The 16456-nt window shown below is 38.3% G+C and overlaps 1 protein-coding gene across 1 annotated transcript in view; it reads left to right on the top strand.

Annotated features, from left to right (window-relative positions):
- LOC119478316 (astrotactin-2-like) overlaps positions 1 to 16456 on the top strand; it is a 624157-nt gene that overhangs the window by 33280 nt on the left and 574421 nt on the right. The window lies entirely within an intron of this gene.

The raw sequence follows: 16456 nt of genomic DNA, 5'->3' as shown, positions 1-16456 counted from the left end.
TTATGATAATCACATGCAGTTTGGGGCAAGTCATAGTCAAGTCAGCACACTGACACACTGACAGCTGTTGTTGCCTGTTGGGCTGCAGTTTGCCATGATATGATTTGAGCATATTTATTTATGCTAAATGCAGTACTTGTGAGGGTTTATGGACAATATTGTCATTGTTTTGTGTTGTTAATTGATTTCCAATAATAAATATATACATACATTTGCATAAAGGAAACATATTTTTTCTTTTAAATCTAATTTTAGGAAAACTGTCATATGAAGAACACACCACAATATGCATAAAATCAGAGTAAAACGGAAACACTTTTTTATGCAATCAGAACACTGGGATCTGCATTTATTACACAGATTTGTTGAATACCCGATTCTTCATTTTCAAAGGGGTCCCTTAACTTCTGACCTCCAGATATTAGAATGAAAATGGGTTCCATGGGTACCCACGAGTCTCCCCTTTACAGACATGCCCACTTTATGATACATATTTGCCCACTCCCATGTTGATAGAGTATTAAATATTTGTGATCTATCGCAATTAACTATGGACAATCATGTGATTTGTTGAGATTAAATATTTTAATCAATTCACAGCCCTAATAATTTAATAATTCTGTAAGTGCAATACACAAACTGGATCAAATCACCATGGTCACGGAGTCTTTCTTTGAGGCGTTCCCTCTTTGGCATGCTCTGAACACTGGGCTGTATGTCTTTGAATGAACGTCTTGTTTGTTTTGCCTTTCCAAGCTTTCTATCTCAATTTAATCTGAATTAATCTTCCATTTGTGTCAGCTTATATTTGATTACAAAGTGTATGTGCTTGAAATGTTGAGCAGTTGAAACCATGTCCAAGGCTTTTCCCCGGGTCCCTGATAACATGGTAAAAAAAAAGGAATAAATAAATAAAACACTGAGAGCAGAAGGTGTAATCCATGTGTAGATAACGGGGCAGCTACATGTGCAGCTTCAAAAATAATGGCTCTGGGAAAAAAAAAAGAAATCATTGTAGTTTTTCAGCCGCGGAACAGTTTAATCACATTTTTCATATGATAGGGTAAGCATTAGAGGGAGGGTGGAGAGAGGAAAAATGTCTCAAGGACAAAAGCATGATGCATGCTTTGCAGTGTGATGACTGCAGATAGGACCTATCTCCTGGATATCTTTTATTGCTTTTATATTTGCTCCTGTCCTTGGGTTCTTCATAAATTGGAATTTGTTTCCTTGAAGTGTATTTCTCCCTGCACACAGAAAAAAATAAGCACATTCACAACTGACAGTAACGATACTCACCTCTAAAGGCTTTTCAGGTAGACCAAGCCAAAGTTTTTTTTTTAGATTTAAGTAGGTATTCAGATTTAAGATTACGCACCAAATATGATGTACAAATCTTAATAGAAATCCTCAAATCAAATGTATTAACTAAAACATTCAGTTTTTTACATTTATTTGAATGTCCAGGAAGAGTTATGTGCACTTGCAAAGCACTTATTCACAAACTGAATGAATAACCAAGCTGAAGGTGCTTCGGCTCACGCCAGCTGCCTTACTCAGGTTATATGGGAGTGAACCAATGGCGAGGAAACCATGGGGTGCTGTCACTTTCAGCGTTGACAGGGAGCATAGAGGGACCTAATGGTTTGCCCCCACTGTCATCTGCAACCACCAAGCAGACCTTACGGAGGACCGCTCAGGAGGTGTGCAGCTCTGTTGTTTACTCCTTCTCAGACAGCTTGATGAATGGATATCTGAGCGAGTGGATAGATTCTTTTCCCCCTGTAGATTTGTTGCCTCAGCCAGTCGTGGCCAGTTCCCAATAGCATGTTCACCTACAAATTGTGTCAATAAATAATCATTCAAATATGTCAGGAGACAATGCATAAAACATGCCTCCCCATACTCAAGGCGGCCTAACAGTTTTCCCTGTGATAGTCAGTGGAAATATATATAATCAAAATGTGCTCATGTGCTTTACATTAACACTGGTGAATGATGGTTATGTCTGTGTAATTTAACATGGAAACTGATCAGTAAGTCTTTCATGACAAACCACGTGTATAGAATGAATAGAATATGTTGGATTGCTTTGCTGTACCTGCTTTAGTTATTTTAATCAACCACAAGATCATCCACAAAAGGTCTGGGCTTTAAAGCGGCAGTAGGCAGTATATTTTTGGCACCACTGGGCAAAAATTCCATAATAACCTTTCAGCATATTATAATTCAAGTGTTCTGAGAGAAAACTAGACTTCTGCTCCTCCTCATCGATCTGTTTTCAGGTTTAAAAAAATCTAGCCCGTGTCGGAAGACTTTGACCAATCACAGGTCATTTCAGAGAGAGATGTTCATGTGTGTGGAGAGCTCCGACAGAGCAGCAGGAAGAGGCTGCAGCTTTAGCCCCGCGGCCAGTTTAATACCGAGTTTCGTTAACCATCCCTAAATATAATGATTTTTGTTATGCATCGCGTTTCAGACAGCCTTTTGCGATGTCTTCATTGCGCAACTTCATATGATGACAATGAAAATACGATTTATGGGTCAGCCCTTTTTCTTATTAATTTTTTAAAAGATATTTCAAAGATTCCTCCGAGTACCACTAGAGAGAGCTCGCATACCACTGGAGCGAGTGCCATAGTTTGAGAATCAATGCCTTGGATTATAAGTGCACACTATGCATTAAATTGCGTGGATGGGTCCAACAAACAAAGACTTTCAGGAAACCGCTGCTTGTCACTCGTGTCCCGTGTTCACAACGTTCAGTGTCATTTTCATGATACAAATGTACTAGTTTTAAGCCCAACCATGTAGTTATTTCCTAAACCTAACTACGTTTTTTATTGCGTTATGTTTTTACATTATTATTTGAACACAAACCATAACTTTTTTATAACTGTGACCAAGTCGCCTAAGCCTTACCAACCGTTTCACAACGTTAACCACGTGGCATTGCGTCTCTGCAAGTTTGATACAAGGTATTTATGAAACGTATTTTTGGTTAGGAAATATCGTCATTCAACATACAGTAACCGTGGTTTGCAGAAACATACATTGACAACATTTTTTCTGGCGACTGGGTTACTTCAATACAGCATAGAGTTCATTTAGTAAATTATGGTCCCATTTAGAGTAAAATAGAAGAGAATGCACTGTATGCTTTTGGGCGTGGCTACCTTGTGATTGACAGGTTGCTACCACGGCGTTGTCCAGTTTTTGGAGTTTTCCGTGTTTTCGTTTTAGAACTTTAGCCCTTTCGCAGTGTGTTTTCAGTTCATGAAAGTTAATTGTAACATTTTTGGTCGCCTAAAAAATGTCTTGTTCAGAGTTCGGTTGTACTTAGCTCCACCCTTTCGTGTCACTACTGGTTGCAAAAAAAACCAAGATGGCTATGGCCAAAGTGACGAACTTAAGGCTTCAAAACGGCAGTCCACAAGCCAGTTGATGACATAATGGTGACTACATCCACTTCTTATAGTAATAAATAAATTAGCTCAACAATTCGGATAACTGCATTCACAGGGACGGCACAATCAGCCACTACACTGAGCGATCAGTATGGTGCCTCTTTCAATCCTGCTCCATCACATCCATCTCTCCTGCCGCAGACCAGAAATGAACTCTCGCCGCATACATTCCATTACAATATTACAGCACATTTAGTAGAGAGCTTAGGTTATTTCCTCTCATGCTGACAAAAACAATTTCCCTCTCAGGTCTTAATGAGGATTGCAGAGCCTTTCATATTCTGGTTCCACATAGCTTATCGCGTCTTGGCCTATGTGATATTGATGAGAGGCAAGTAACTGCATTCATGAAATTAAGGTCTTAAAGTCACTGCAACAGAATGCACAGCAGTTAGCTTTTCTTCTGATGATTTAGAGGGTCTATTTACTGGCAAGTACATGGTTTATAGCTTAATTCACGCTCATAATTCAACAGCGACATCATTATATACTTTGCAACACAGTCGATACACAAGGTGAAATAGGAGAGTAAAAGAGAACGAGCACAAATGGTCATGGCCAGGACAAAGAAAGGAGTGAAAAGAGAGGAAGAGGAAAGAACGGAAAGGCGAGGAAACAATACAACAATGGAGAAACCTAGCCTCGACATGGAGTGCTGATGACAAATATTCTAAGGCAAAAGTTGCAAACAGACTCCAGCACACTGTATAACTTGCAATAATACATTTATATGCCACGTTTCTGTTGTGTTTGCAGCTTTTCTTCTGTTCTAAGGCAACAGTAACAACAGTAGTTTCAATTACATGTCATAAAAAAGTCAGACCGGTGCGTCTCTAATTTTCATTGTCGATTAATTAATGTTGATGAGCTTTTCGATAAATCGATTAGCTGTTTGGTCTTTAAAATGTCAGAAAATGGTGAAAAATGTTGATCATTATTTCCCAAAGCACAAGATGATGTCCTCAAATCTGCACTTGGATACAACCCACAAAGAAATAAAAACACTCTAAGGAAAAAAAAGAAAAACTATATACAAAATAGAGAAACCCGCCATTACACCTGTGATAACATGCCAGTGGAACGAAATGAAACTTGTCAAAACACGTGTATGGTAATTCGTAAGAATATTTAATCACTACTGGGGATGTTAACAATTAACCGTTACCAACATTAAGAATTTCAGTTAAATGGTTAAAGGAAATATTAATAATTAATTAAAAAGTTGAGCAAAACTCAAAGGAGCGGTTTGTCACTTAACAGCCCACCTTAAGAGACTCTGAGCTGGCGTTGCAAGATACAGGAAGTCGGCTCGGGTCTTGAGCTGAAGAGTTGTAGCATTTATTCACCAAGAAATAAACTGTTCACACACTGCTACAGCTACAACGCCACCGCTGGTGCACCGCTGCATGCGACACACTAATCTTGTCGGTTAGCGGTTAATAATTGGTTAACGAGGGTAGCATCCCTTTTTACTACTCTGGTGTTTTGACAAGTTTCATTTCAATTAACAGTTTCCTTTTCTCTCCTCTTCTTAACTGTCAATTTACTATGTTCATTATCACTTAAAACCTGGCAACACTGAGCATAAAAGTAGAGTAAGATATTCACGAGGAATGATTCTAAACTGTATTTACACTTCCAGTTACAATAGAGGGATAATTTCATGAATCCAGACACAGTTACGTGGGCTTGTTTTTTTTTTTTTAACCGAAGTAATCCGTTCAATTATATTTGCCTAAATGTAATGATAATGTCACCACTGTCAAAACTGGGGATGAGATGATTGTCTGTTTAAAGCACAGCCGTGTTTTTTTTTACTCTAACACACCACGTTGTTAATCGCAGCCACAAGTCTTCCCTTTTAATGTACTTAAAAATGCAATTCTTCAGCAGATGCTTTTACCAGCCCAGTTGGAACAAAGTGGATGACACACTCTCTCTCTCAGCTGTGGCACCCCACTATCAGGCTGTTATGTTAAAGAGCTGAGAGAGAATTAGTGAAACAATAAGTCTCGAGGGAGTTTAGTTATGTAGCGGTGAGAGAGAACTTTAAATTGTTGTAATTGCATAACATTTACGCTCTGAAAAGTGTAAACCGCGTGTGTGTCCTGAGGACCTTCAACACTCCCGTTGAGTTAATTGCACGGGACGCTGCTCAGAATAATGAATCCCGACCAATCAGTGTAATGGTCATAAGAAAGCAGACTTTTTTTTTTTTTTTTTTAATATGACAACCTGGTGGTGGTGGTTCCAGATTTAATTAAGGTGACCACTGTGGAACTAGCATGCGTTATGTGCGGCACTGAGGCTGCAGATGGAGTTTACCTGCTGACTTCAGATGGCTGTAAAGAGAGTTAATCAACTGAAAGGGAAGGCCGTCATATATGCAAGCTGTTGTGGATGATTTTATGCTGTAAAAGTCACATAATCTTTGCTCATAATCAGATTAAAATTGTACTTTTTATGGGCATTTAGATGTGTCTACTGATTGAATATATGATGATAGTAAGATGGACAAGCAAAACATACATAAAAGAGGTTTATGTTGGTGTGCATCCACCAATTATAATGATGAAAACATAACAGAACAAGGATAAAAAGAAGTCAATCTTGACACCAAAATTGCAACCAACTACTAGATACACCCATCTCCCGATTTTATACTATCACGATACTTGGGTACCGATTACATATGTATTGCAATTTTTAAGTATTGTAATTCGATATTACGATTTATGCGATTTTTGTTAACTTTTTACACTAGACCATGTACAGTAAAAATGTTTGATTTTCAGCATGTATGTAGTCAGACATGTGCTGAAGTCAAATATATCAGTCATTGTCTGGCAATTTTTATCAATTTTATTTCCAGCAACCCAAAAATCAAAGAATAAAGACATTTCCCCCCTCAGAAATTAGTGGCATTTTCTTTTTAATTAATGAGGGATGTGTAATATTTAATACTTCTGGTGAATATAATCCAATCGGGGCGCCTGGTTAGCTCGGTTGGTAGAGCGGGCGCCCATATAACAGGGCTCAGTCCCAACCGCGGTGGCCCGGGTTCGAATCCGACGTCACATTACTCAGACTACAACAATAAAAGCGGTAACTTCCTTCTTCTTTTGCACAGACTTAAATGGAGCAAATATATTGATTCTGGCATAAAAAATGTGATTTCAAAATCATAAAAAAATAAATAAAAAGCGATACACAGAATATGTGAATCAGTTTGTTTTTCCCTATGAGGCATTGTTTCTATCCATTCCACTTCTTTCACCATTCCAGACACTGCAATAAGACAACTTTCAGGAACATCGCCATCAGATGTCATGGCCGTCCTCAGGAGAAAGTGTACTAGTGCGAGCTATTCAAAGACAGGTCAAGAAAACATTCCCAGAAGACAGTTGAAGATGACAACAACCAGTTGACAGACGGAGAGGGACCAAATAACTTTAACCAAGACTGATGTGACAGGGGCCGCCATTAAGGCACTGACCAGCTGACAGACTGTGTCATACAGACGGACGGACACAGGCACACAGACAGAGAGGCACCAGAGAGAAGGACAAAAGGTCTGATGGATAAGATGACAGACAGACAGACAGACTGATGCAGCAGATATTTGCAATTTATGTGTGTGAAACTTTGATTTCGACATGATGTGGACTGTGTAGAAATGTTGCACCAGACATCAAGAACAATTCCATTCATTTTTAATGATGCTACCAAAGAAATGTGTGTGAATATTTCACTCAGTATCTGCATCGTAGCTGCGAGGAAGTGTTGGGACAAGCAGATACAGAATAATATTTCTACTACGTGTGTGTGTGTGTGTGTGTGTGTGAGTGTGTGTGAAAGGGTACGCTTGTAGTGATGAACCCGCAGAGAATCATCAACCAACTCTGCAGTTCCATAACTCTGCAGAGAATATTTTAGGGATGTCACGGTGATGAAAGTTTCCCACCGGTTAATAAACTTGTGACAACACTGGTGTTACAGATTACACCGGACATTTTACAGGAAAAGATGACGTCAATATATGTAGAGTGCTTACTTTGATCTTTACTGTCGGGTGGCTGTGTGTCTGGCATCTACGGTCGAGCTATCACTGCGGGGGCCGCAGGTTTCCACCCGGCGCCGCTGCGTCGCACACACCAGCTGTGACCGCTCCGTCCTCCCCACACCGATTGCCTCATTAACATTATGGTTCCCTTATAGCATTGGGTTTAAATCTGAAATATTACCAATTAGGAGCTTTTGCTTTTTGCTTTGACACCAAATCCTCCACCATCGCCTTATCTGTTAATTATCTCTCGTCCCGTGTGTGACATCTGACTCCTGCTACTACCGATAAATCGTATTTTCATCGTCATTGCGATATGAACATTCCCAATAAACACATCGCAACACTACAGACTACGGGGCCTCCATGTTATTATCATAACGTATATACGCAACGTAACCCTTGGCTACACAAACTAAAACAAAAGGGACATGTATGTAGTCTAACTGTTTAGCTTAGTTTGCCTCGTAACTTAAAGTTCTTGTTATATTTAAAATATTCAATTCTAGTCCGGTTCTGAATTTAAAAACAACCAAGCTGACGTAAGTATAGCTAATATGCACACTTTAATATCTGTTTATTTATCGCAGGTCATGTCGCCATCGCAATATTGAACAATGATATCGCAAATAGCAGATTCTCCTCATATCCTGCAGGCCTACGTGCTACTTTCACTTTCAGTTTGTAGCGTCCGTCGTCCAAATCTGTATTGATAACCCGGCGCTGATATGCAAAAATGAACTAAATGGGTTTTATTTCATCGAAAAGGAAAACGACGGTGGGGGCGATGGGCTAGTAATGTAATCGGTATATCCCAGAACATCGTTTGACACCGGTAACACCGACTAGCGCGGCAAGCCTGCTTTCAGCTCATGTTTTTGGTTCCTCTCAACTCACTCATCAGTGGTGCGGCAGCTGTTTTCAGCAACAAAAACACTTTTGGTGGAGAACAAAAGCTAAACAAAAAGGACAGTGAATATTACATTACCAGATGGACTTACATTTATCAGGTGGCTTAAAAAAAAAATCAACTCCAAATGAATGCAAATGTTGCGGCGTATCTGTTGGATGCATTAACAGGGCGAACACATTAGCTATGTCAACTTAAAAAGGTGATAACATGTCACTATTGTGTTAACAGCTTGTTTCTTGCTGCCCCCAAGTGGCCAACAAATGTAGGATATGAAATTTGAAATATGAAAGTTTATAACTGGAACACACTGAGATCAAGCAGTCCAGTCATTAGTATCACACGTTCCTTTGTGGAACATTTTTACAAATTTCACAGTAGCTGAGTCAAAGAAAATGCATTCCTCCACACAACCTCCCACAACAGTTCTGCCATCTTTTTCCATTACAACTTCCAACTGCATCCCTTGTTCAAATAGTGGATTGTGTGGGCTGTACAATTTGGAGAAGAATATACATTGCATATGAACTGTGGATTAAAAATATATAGTCTGAACTGAAAGTATACTTCATAGGCATTTACTTTATACAGGTATACTTGGTACACTTTTATTTCCTAGCTGCTGGTCAGTACACTAAAAATGATGAAACTCAGCATCTTGGGTAACAGCTGTGACACTATGAAGTAGTTAGTTTATGCCCTTCCCATTGTTATGGAAACAAAATGGCAAGCTGTCACTTATGTGAATGAATAATGACAGTGAGCGTATGACACGATGATAAGGGTTGATGCTTTGATGCTGGCAGTGAGAGGCAAACAAATATTGTTGGCGTGGACTGAAAGCTTCATCAAACGAATTTAGCAAAAAAATCAAAAACAACTCTCAACTAATCTGTATTTTTCCCACATTATTTATAGATGTGCCTCGTGTGGTGTTTGGCTTCCTCAAAATATCAGAATGTGAAATAACAATGAAAGTGACAGCAGTGTTTCGCTGAGTGAATCTGACGTGTGCTTGTTATGCTGTTTGGATTTCTCTGGTCTATCAAGCACCGCAGCTTTTTGGCATCACAATAAAAAAAAAAAGCAAATATGTTAGAGATGACTGGCCAGTCTCAAAGAAGACATCACTTCTATACCTCAACTCCAGAGCAGCACAATAAACCCATGCATGGTGGTGTTTCAAAAAAGCTGAAGCTTTAAAAGGAGCTTCTTTCTTAACCTGCTGGAGTTATAATCACCAATTCCTTTGTGTGACCTTGAGTTTCACTTTATGCTGAGTGGAGCACATGAAAAGAAACTTCAAGCGCCACATCTGGCCCTCTACAAAAAAAGATGAAAAAGTGGTGCGACCTCAGGCATTACTCTTAGAAGTAGTAATCTCCTGTGGTTAAAGGTACCTCAAGTATTGAGAGGCTAAATGGGAAGGACACGAAATAATCTCTCTATCTCTCAGCAATCAGTTATTAGCTACCACTTCTCTACCTTTCTCCTCTACATACCATAACATGTTCTCTGCAGATTAAGGGGGCTTTCACAGGCCAACTTTTTGTCCGCTTTAAACTCTGGTGCAGTAAAAGCGGACTAAATGTTGGCTCGTGAACATTTAGTCCACTTTAATCGAACTCTGGTGCGGTTCAACCTCTGGTGCGCTTCGTTGGTAACGTTAACGGAGGTGCCATTGAGTTAATATTTTGAGATGTTCATGCTTTGCTCAGCAAAATGACTATTGGGTGATGTTAAATTACAACGTTATCATGATGCGTTCAAATGTAATCTCGTAAATTAAGTTTTTGGCGAGAAACTTGAATAAATCCATTTGTTTGACGGAGATGTTTTCACATCAATATAAAATAAATATTAAAGAGGGAATTACGCAATTGGTAACAACTTACCAAGCTTTTTTTAATCAAAGCAAATATTTAAATAATCATAATCATTTGAATTGTATGTTTTTATGCAAATAACCACTATAGATGACAATAACAAAGTACAGTACAGTACTCTACCTCCCCCAAAAAATAGGGCTCCCCGGAAGTTACTGTATGGTGTCATTCGAACACTAATGTGCCATGCATATATTGTTTTATATGTAAAGTATATCGAACATTGAATGACATCAAATCTAAAATGGTTTTCCTTAATTTAGCGCAGAGATTTCAAAAGTGGCAGATAAAATTTCTGAGTGGCAGACAAAAAAAAAAGTTGTCTGCCACAGTGGCAGGCAGTGAAAAAAGTTAATTTCAGACCCTGATGGAGAACAATGAGTAGTGGTTTGACCAGTTGCAATATGTACTGCATGTGTTCAGGTGGAATGGGAAGATTTGACCTGAGCATGGGGGGAACATAACAGTTATTACTGGTACTAAAACTGATCTCATCTGAACACATGTGGAAATGGTTTTCTTTCTGAAATAAAACCGAAGAATCTAAAAGCCTTCTCTTAAAATGTGAATAAATTATTCACCACCAAGTACTTTGGGTCTAACACCTCAATCGCAGTATGTGGCCTTTTTCTCATTTTTTTTTTCACTTGAGGAGATGGCTGTGCATGGCCAGGATCCAGGGGGTACTATAATTAAATGATCTTGATTTAAGGCAACACGTTACATGCTTGGGAAGCGGTTAATGTTTGACAGTGTTATCGTCATGTAAGGGTCATCCCCTCCTCCCTGGGGGATACTGCGGATGGTGTAGGAGTTGATGATTTCCCAGGGGACCATATCAATCCATGCTCTATTCAAATGTCACTTCAATTTAATCATTCAATCAAAGAAATGGCGATTGCCAGGTCTATTATTAGACACTCCGAAATATGTTTCCCATGCTGATCATTCATATTTTGGATATTACTTTTTTTATTTCAATGGTAAAATTTCATATCTGTCATTGCATCGGGAAACAGTACAACGTTTGTCATTTCCACAGTTCATTTGGCTTTTTTAATAGGGTATTATTAGTGAGAGATTCCTTGATTCTGAGTGAAATATACATTTTAGGGCTGTCAAAGTTAACGTGATGATAACGCGTTCACAAAATTTGTTTAACGCCACTAAAAAAGGGGTCCCTTGACCTCTGACCTCAAGATATGTGAATAAAAATGGGTTCTATGGGTACCCACGAGTCTCCCCTTTACAGACATGCCCACTTTATGATAATCACATGCAGTTTGGGGCAAGTCATAGTCAAGTCAGCACACTGACACACTGACAGCTGTTGTTGCCTGTTGGGCTGCAGTTTGCCATGATATCATTTGAGCATATTTTTATGCTAAATGCAGTACCTGTGAGGGTTTCTGGACAATATTTGTCATTGTTTTTTTGTTGTTAATTGATTTCCAATAATAAATATATACATATATTTGCATAAAGTAAGCATATTTTCCCACTCCCATGTTGATAAGAGTATTAAATACTTGACAAATCTCCCTTTAAGGTACATTTCGAAGACTTGATTTTTCAGATACAAAATGTGCGATTAATTTGCGATTATTCATGATTAATCATGGACAATCGTGATCAGTATTTTAATCGATTGACAGCCCTAATAACAGTTTACAAGTTGCTTTGAGTCAGTGACCTTTTAAAGTGTCTTAAGTTTAAACCAATAAGAACTAACATTAATTGTAACATAACCCAGAAAGTTTAATTCCAAACCATGTTGTAGAATTGATGTAATTCTGTTAATGCTTGGTGACTTCAGATTTGTTATTGCAGTAATGTTACTGTGAGGCAGTTGCAAACAGCTCTACCTTTCTCCACAATGTCAACATCATCTATGGTGTCAAATCCCAAATGCTTCCACACATCACTTCTGAGACAGTTTGGTGTCATGATCTGATCTGTTATACATGACTTGTGTTGTCTCCATTTTTTTGTTAAGAAAGAGAACAGTGATTGCCAGGTTTACTGACAATGCAAGTAGATTAGCAGTTGATGACGGAGTGAAATTGGACAGACCATTACATAAAGGATATTTCACTTTTTGTCCATGTTAAAATGGTAGTTAAAAATTTCAAATTAAGTCACAGCCCTACTTATTAGCCTTGCATGTTGTGATCTATTGATGTCGCTCACACCCTCCAGCTGGCTGTTAACGAGGGTCTCTTGGCACAGAGAAGAACTCGTATCTGTACTCGTATCGGTACTTTGTATCGGCGAGTACCCAAATGTAAAAGTACTTGTACTTGTACTCGGTCTGAAAAAAGTGGTATCTGTGCATCTCTACTAAAAACGATGTAAACCTACGTGGGAAGTTTATTTTGAAAAGAGATTTTATGCATGTAATGAGCGTAAACTGCACGTTTATTGTGAACTTGGAAGTTTATTTGGAAAAAAGACACTATGCATGTAACGATTGAAAACTGACACTAGAAGGGTACATAGAGCACATAGGGCCACTGACCAAGCTGCGGTATTTGACAAGTTGGGAGTGAAAATGTGTTCAGCTGATTATCACACAGCAACAGTGTCAGAATAACCCTTAGAGGAAACATAAAGCTCTGCATTCATCAGTAATCCTATATGACTTTGATGAGTGCCCCGCCTAGTACCACGCCCCCTAACCCCACCCCCCCAACCTCTCCTATTCCTTCTCCTCCTCTTGTTCGCTTGAACATAATAATACACTTAGAATATAAATACAGACGGGAGGCATTATACAGAGAACTGTTTGATTATTTAATCACCGAGACACAGTCACACTCCACAGCCGATAGCCCAATTACACAGAGGAGGGAGGGGGGGGATTGTGATCAACTACATGAAGGTGCAAAAGAGATAGGAAGAGAATTACAAAGAGAGAATGAAATAGGTTTAAATGAAGAAATTGAACTGAGAGAGCAAGCACATCAGATAGGGAATACAGAGGCATAGAATTACAAAGAAAGACTGAAATGAGATTAAATGAAGGAGAGAAAAATGAACAGCAAGTATAAAGAAAAAAACAGGAGTATGAATGAGAAGATAAGGGGGAGAGCAAGAGGCGAATAGGAGTGTGATATAAAGAAATGTGTTTTATAATGGCAAAATCAGACAGTTTCTAATACCCCTGACAAGAATCCAGATTGAACTTCGTTTTAAGGTAATAGGACAGGAGTGTTTCAGAATATGATAGACCAAATATGATGTGGACCATGATGTGAACACGGGATATATTGCAAGTTGAATTAAGTAGGAAAGTTTAAGAGACAGCATCTCCGTAATGATGCGTGACGCTGCAGGTGATTTCAGCAGCGTTCGGATCGATCGGCGCGGTCTAATTTGCAGATAGTCTCAGATGATTATTGATGGAGCCACATTAAAACGATAAATGGCTGCACAGAAAAAAGTAATCTGATCTCGCTTCAACAATTGACTACAGCTACAAGAAACATAAAAAGCACTGAAATCATTAGACCATTGGCTAAGAAATGATAGCATGAGAGAATAAGAAATTCGGGATTTTAGAGGATTACTGCTCGATGAGAAAATAAAAATATACAATACTGAATGCAATCTAAACCAGAAACAAAAGAGTCGGAAAAAATATCTCTTCCTTAACCCTTCGAAAACAAACTTCCCGCAGGCGATGATCACCGATGCATTGTTTGCATAATCCTGTATATTTGGTGTATATACACACGTTTTTGTGCATGTAAAAGGTTTGCAAAAGTTACAAAGCCAGAAGTCAACGCCAAAGTTAGTTACTCTCCCCCACAGAAACACTGCTCCTGAACTGTCACAGACTCCTCACTTGGAATCCTGCCTTTTCTTCCATAACGTGATGATGTCACCAAGTAACAGATTTGCATTATGCAGGAGCTCAAACAGAGTGTTTCAGACAGAGGGTGAAAAGAGGTGCTGCAGCACAGCCGGTATGAAAAAAATAAAGTGTTTTTCGAACATTAAAATATGTAAACATGTTCTAATAGAAACCAAAGTACAAGTATGAACCTGAAAATTAACATAATAGGTCCTCTTTAAGTTATCTTAAGAGCAGAACATAACAAAACTATCAAAACGCCTTCTCAAAAACTAAAAATAACTTATGGAGTGTTAAGAAATATTTTGTTCATATTTTTACATTTAGAAATCAGTTGGATAAATGTGTTTTGTGTTAAGTAACAATTAAATGAGAAAACATTTTTTTTTGTTATGTCAATTTGAATACTTTTGTCAATTATTATGTATATTATGGCTGTATACAACCTTTAGATTTGGTTGTACAGATTCTAGGGATATGAAACACTCTAAGATACTCCAATAAATGACAACACAATAAGCAAAGATACCAATGTAGGCACTGGAGGTCCATTTCAATCAAAGGGTCCTGCCTTCCTTCCACGGAACATGAATTGAATAAATCAGAAAAAGAGGAGGAGGGGACATTTTACCCAAAGTTTTTTTTTTTAAAGACACTATATTATGTATAAAATATTCAGTCATTGGAACAAGGAGGATGAATTTCCACCAAAGCCATCACATTAAAGAAACACGTATTGGATTTGATGAAATACCTTAATAATTTCTCAGAGCTGCAGACCATCACACCAGAAAATTTGAACGGTCAAACAAAAAAGATTTAGAACCATCTAGAGAGTATGGAAGTCGACTTTATATATAGCTCTTTTAGAAAAATGTGGTTCACAACAGTGAGAAAATAAAGAGAAAAGATAGAAGAGACGTCTTCTAAAAAAACTGTGCAATGATTTAGCTTCTCTGAGGCATTCAGGGAGGCTGTTGGGAAACGACAGCGGAAGCTTAGTCACCTCAAGTTTTCAGCCTTGACCTTGGATCAGCCAGAAGTCCCTGTAGTAAGGACATGCAAAGAATGAGAAAATAGATAACCGGGGAGATAGTAAGTAGGCAGGTCATTTTGCCGGAGGCAGGGTGATATTTCTGGCATGCAGTGGGATCCTGTCTGGTTTGGTAGTAGGAATGGGTTTCATTAAGATGTTATCAATACTATCACTACTCTTTATCGATACTCCTTATCTTTTCGGTCCTTTATTGATACTCTCATTGGTTCTTTTTTTATTACTAAATAATTGCGTTTTAATATATTATTTGAAAAAAGAATAAATTCTGAACAGGGATAGAATTTATTTATTTTTTTAGATAAAACAAAATTTTGTTTTTAGAGCAACAACAGCAGTTGTCACGATATAAACTCAATAATATATCATTGGAAACAAAAGTAAAATAAATGAATATTATTCCTGATTGCAGTTTAGAAAGAATGAAGAACACAGACAAGGGGCTGCTTTGTCTCAGCTAGCAGCTAAGTTTACATAAATTTTAAGATACGTGGCAAACTAAGCTAAACAGTTTCCGCATACAGCTTTTTTGGTTTTAGCTTGTTTGTAACAATCCACTATTGGCCGAGCTAGCATGCTGTGCCAGTGTAAAACATAGTGTCAGTGAGTGAGAGAGCAGATTGAAATATCACTTTTCTAAATGTTAAATGTTTATGCTTGTTGAAGGTGTATATTTAAGTGCTGGCTTTTTACTTGAAAAGTTTTTATTTCCCTTACGATAGCAAGCGAAGAGTTGTAACTCGAGTAATCTTCACGTCACCTGGTTCACGTCTCCACCGCAGCCTCTAAAAAATGTACAGATAAAATAACAGTTAACGTCGGAGCTTATCAATACTCAGGCCCTTAATAATTTAGCACGGGTGCCTGTTTTAATACCAGGTTTCAGTGCCCAACCTTCTGTTAGATAGTATTATGATACAGTATTGCAATTCTTTGCTGCCAACTTACAACATTAGGCACAATAACACATTGCGACAGGAGGCAACATGTCTCTAAATAAGCTCAATAAGACAAACTGTTGAATATCACATGAGAAATGTTAATCCCATAATGCTTTATGCCAGCTGGAATATCCTGAGGTATATGGCAACTTGTGACAATTGAATATAATTTACTAGAAAGTGCCTCGGCCAATATATTTTGGCCACATTCTGGTCCTTGTTTTATTCTCCCACAATGTTCTTCTGATCCAATGTTCTATTGGATCGCATCCCAACGTG

This window comes from Sebastes umbrosus, chromosome 19 (genome assembly GCF_015220745.1).
Source record: "Sebastes umbrosus isolate fSebUmb1 chromosome 19, fSebUmb1.pri, whole genome shotgun sequence".
Taxonomy (NCBI): domain Eukaryota; kingdom Metazoa; phylum Chordata; class Actinopteri; order Perciformes; family Sebastidae; genus Sebastes; species Sebastes umbrosus.
The sequence above is the reverse complement of the archived record's forward strand: the minus strand, read 5'-3'. Positions and strand labels throughout refer to the sequence as shown.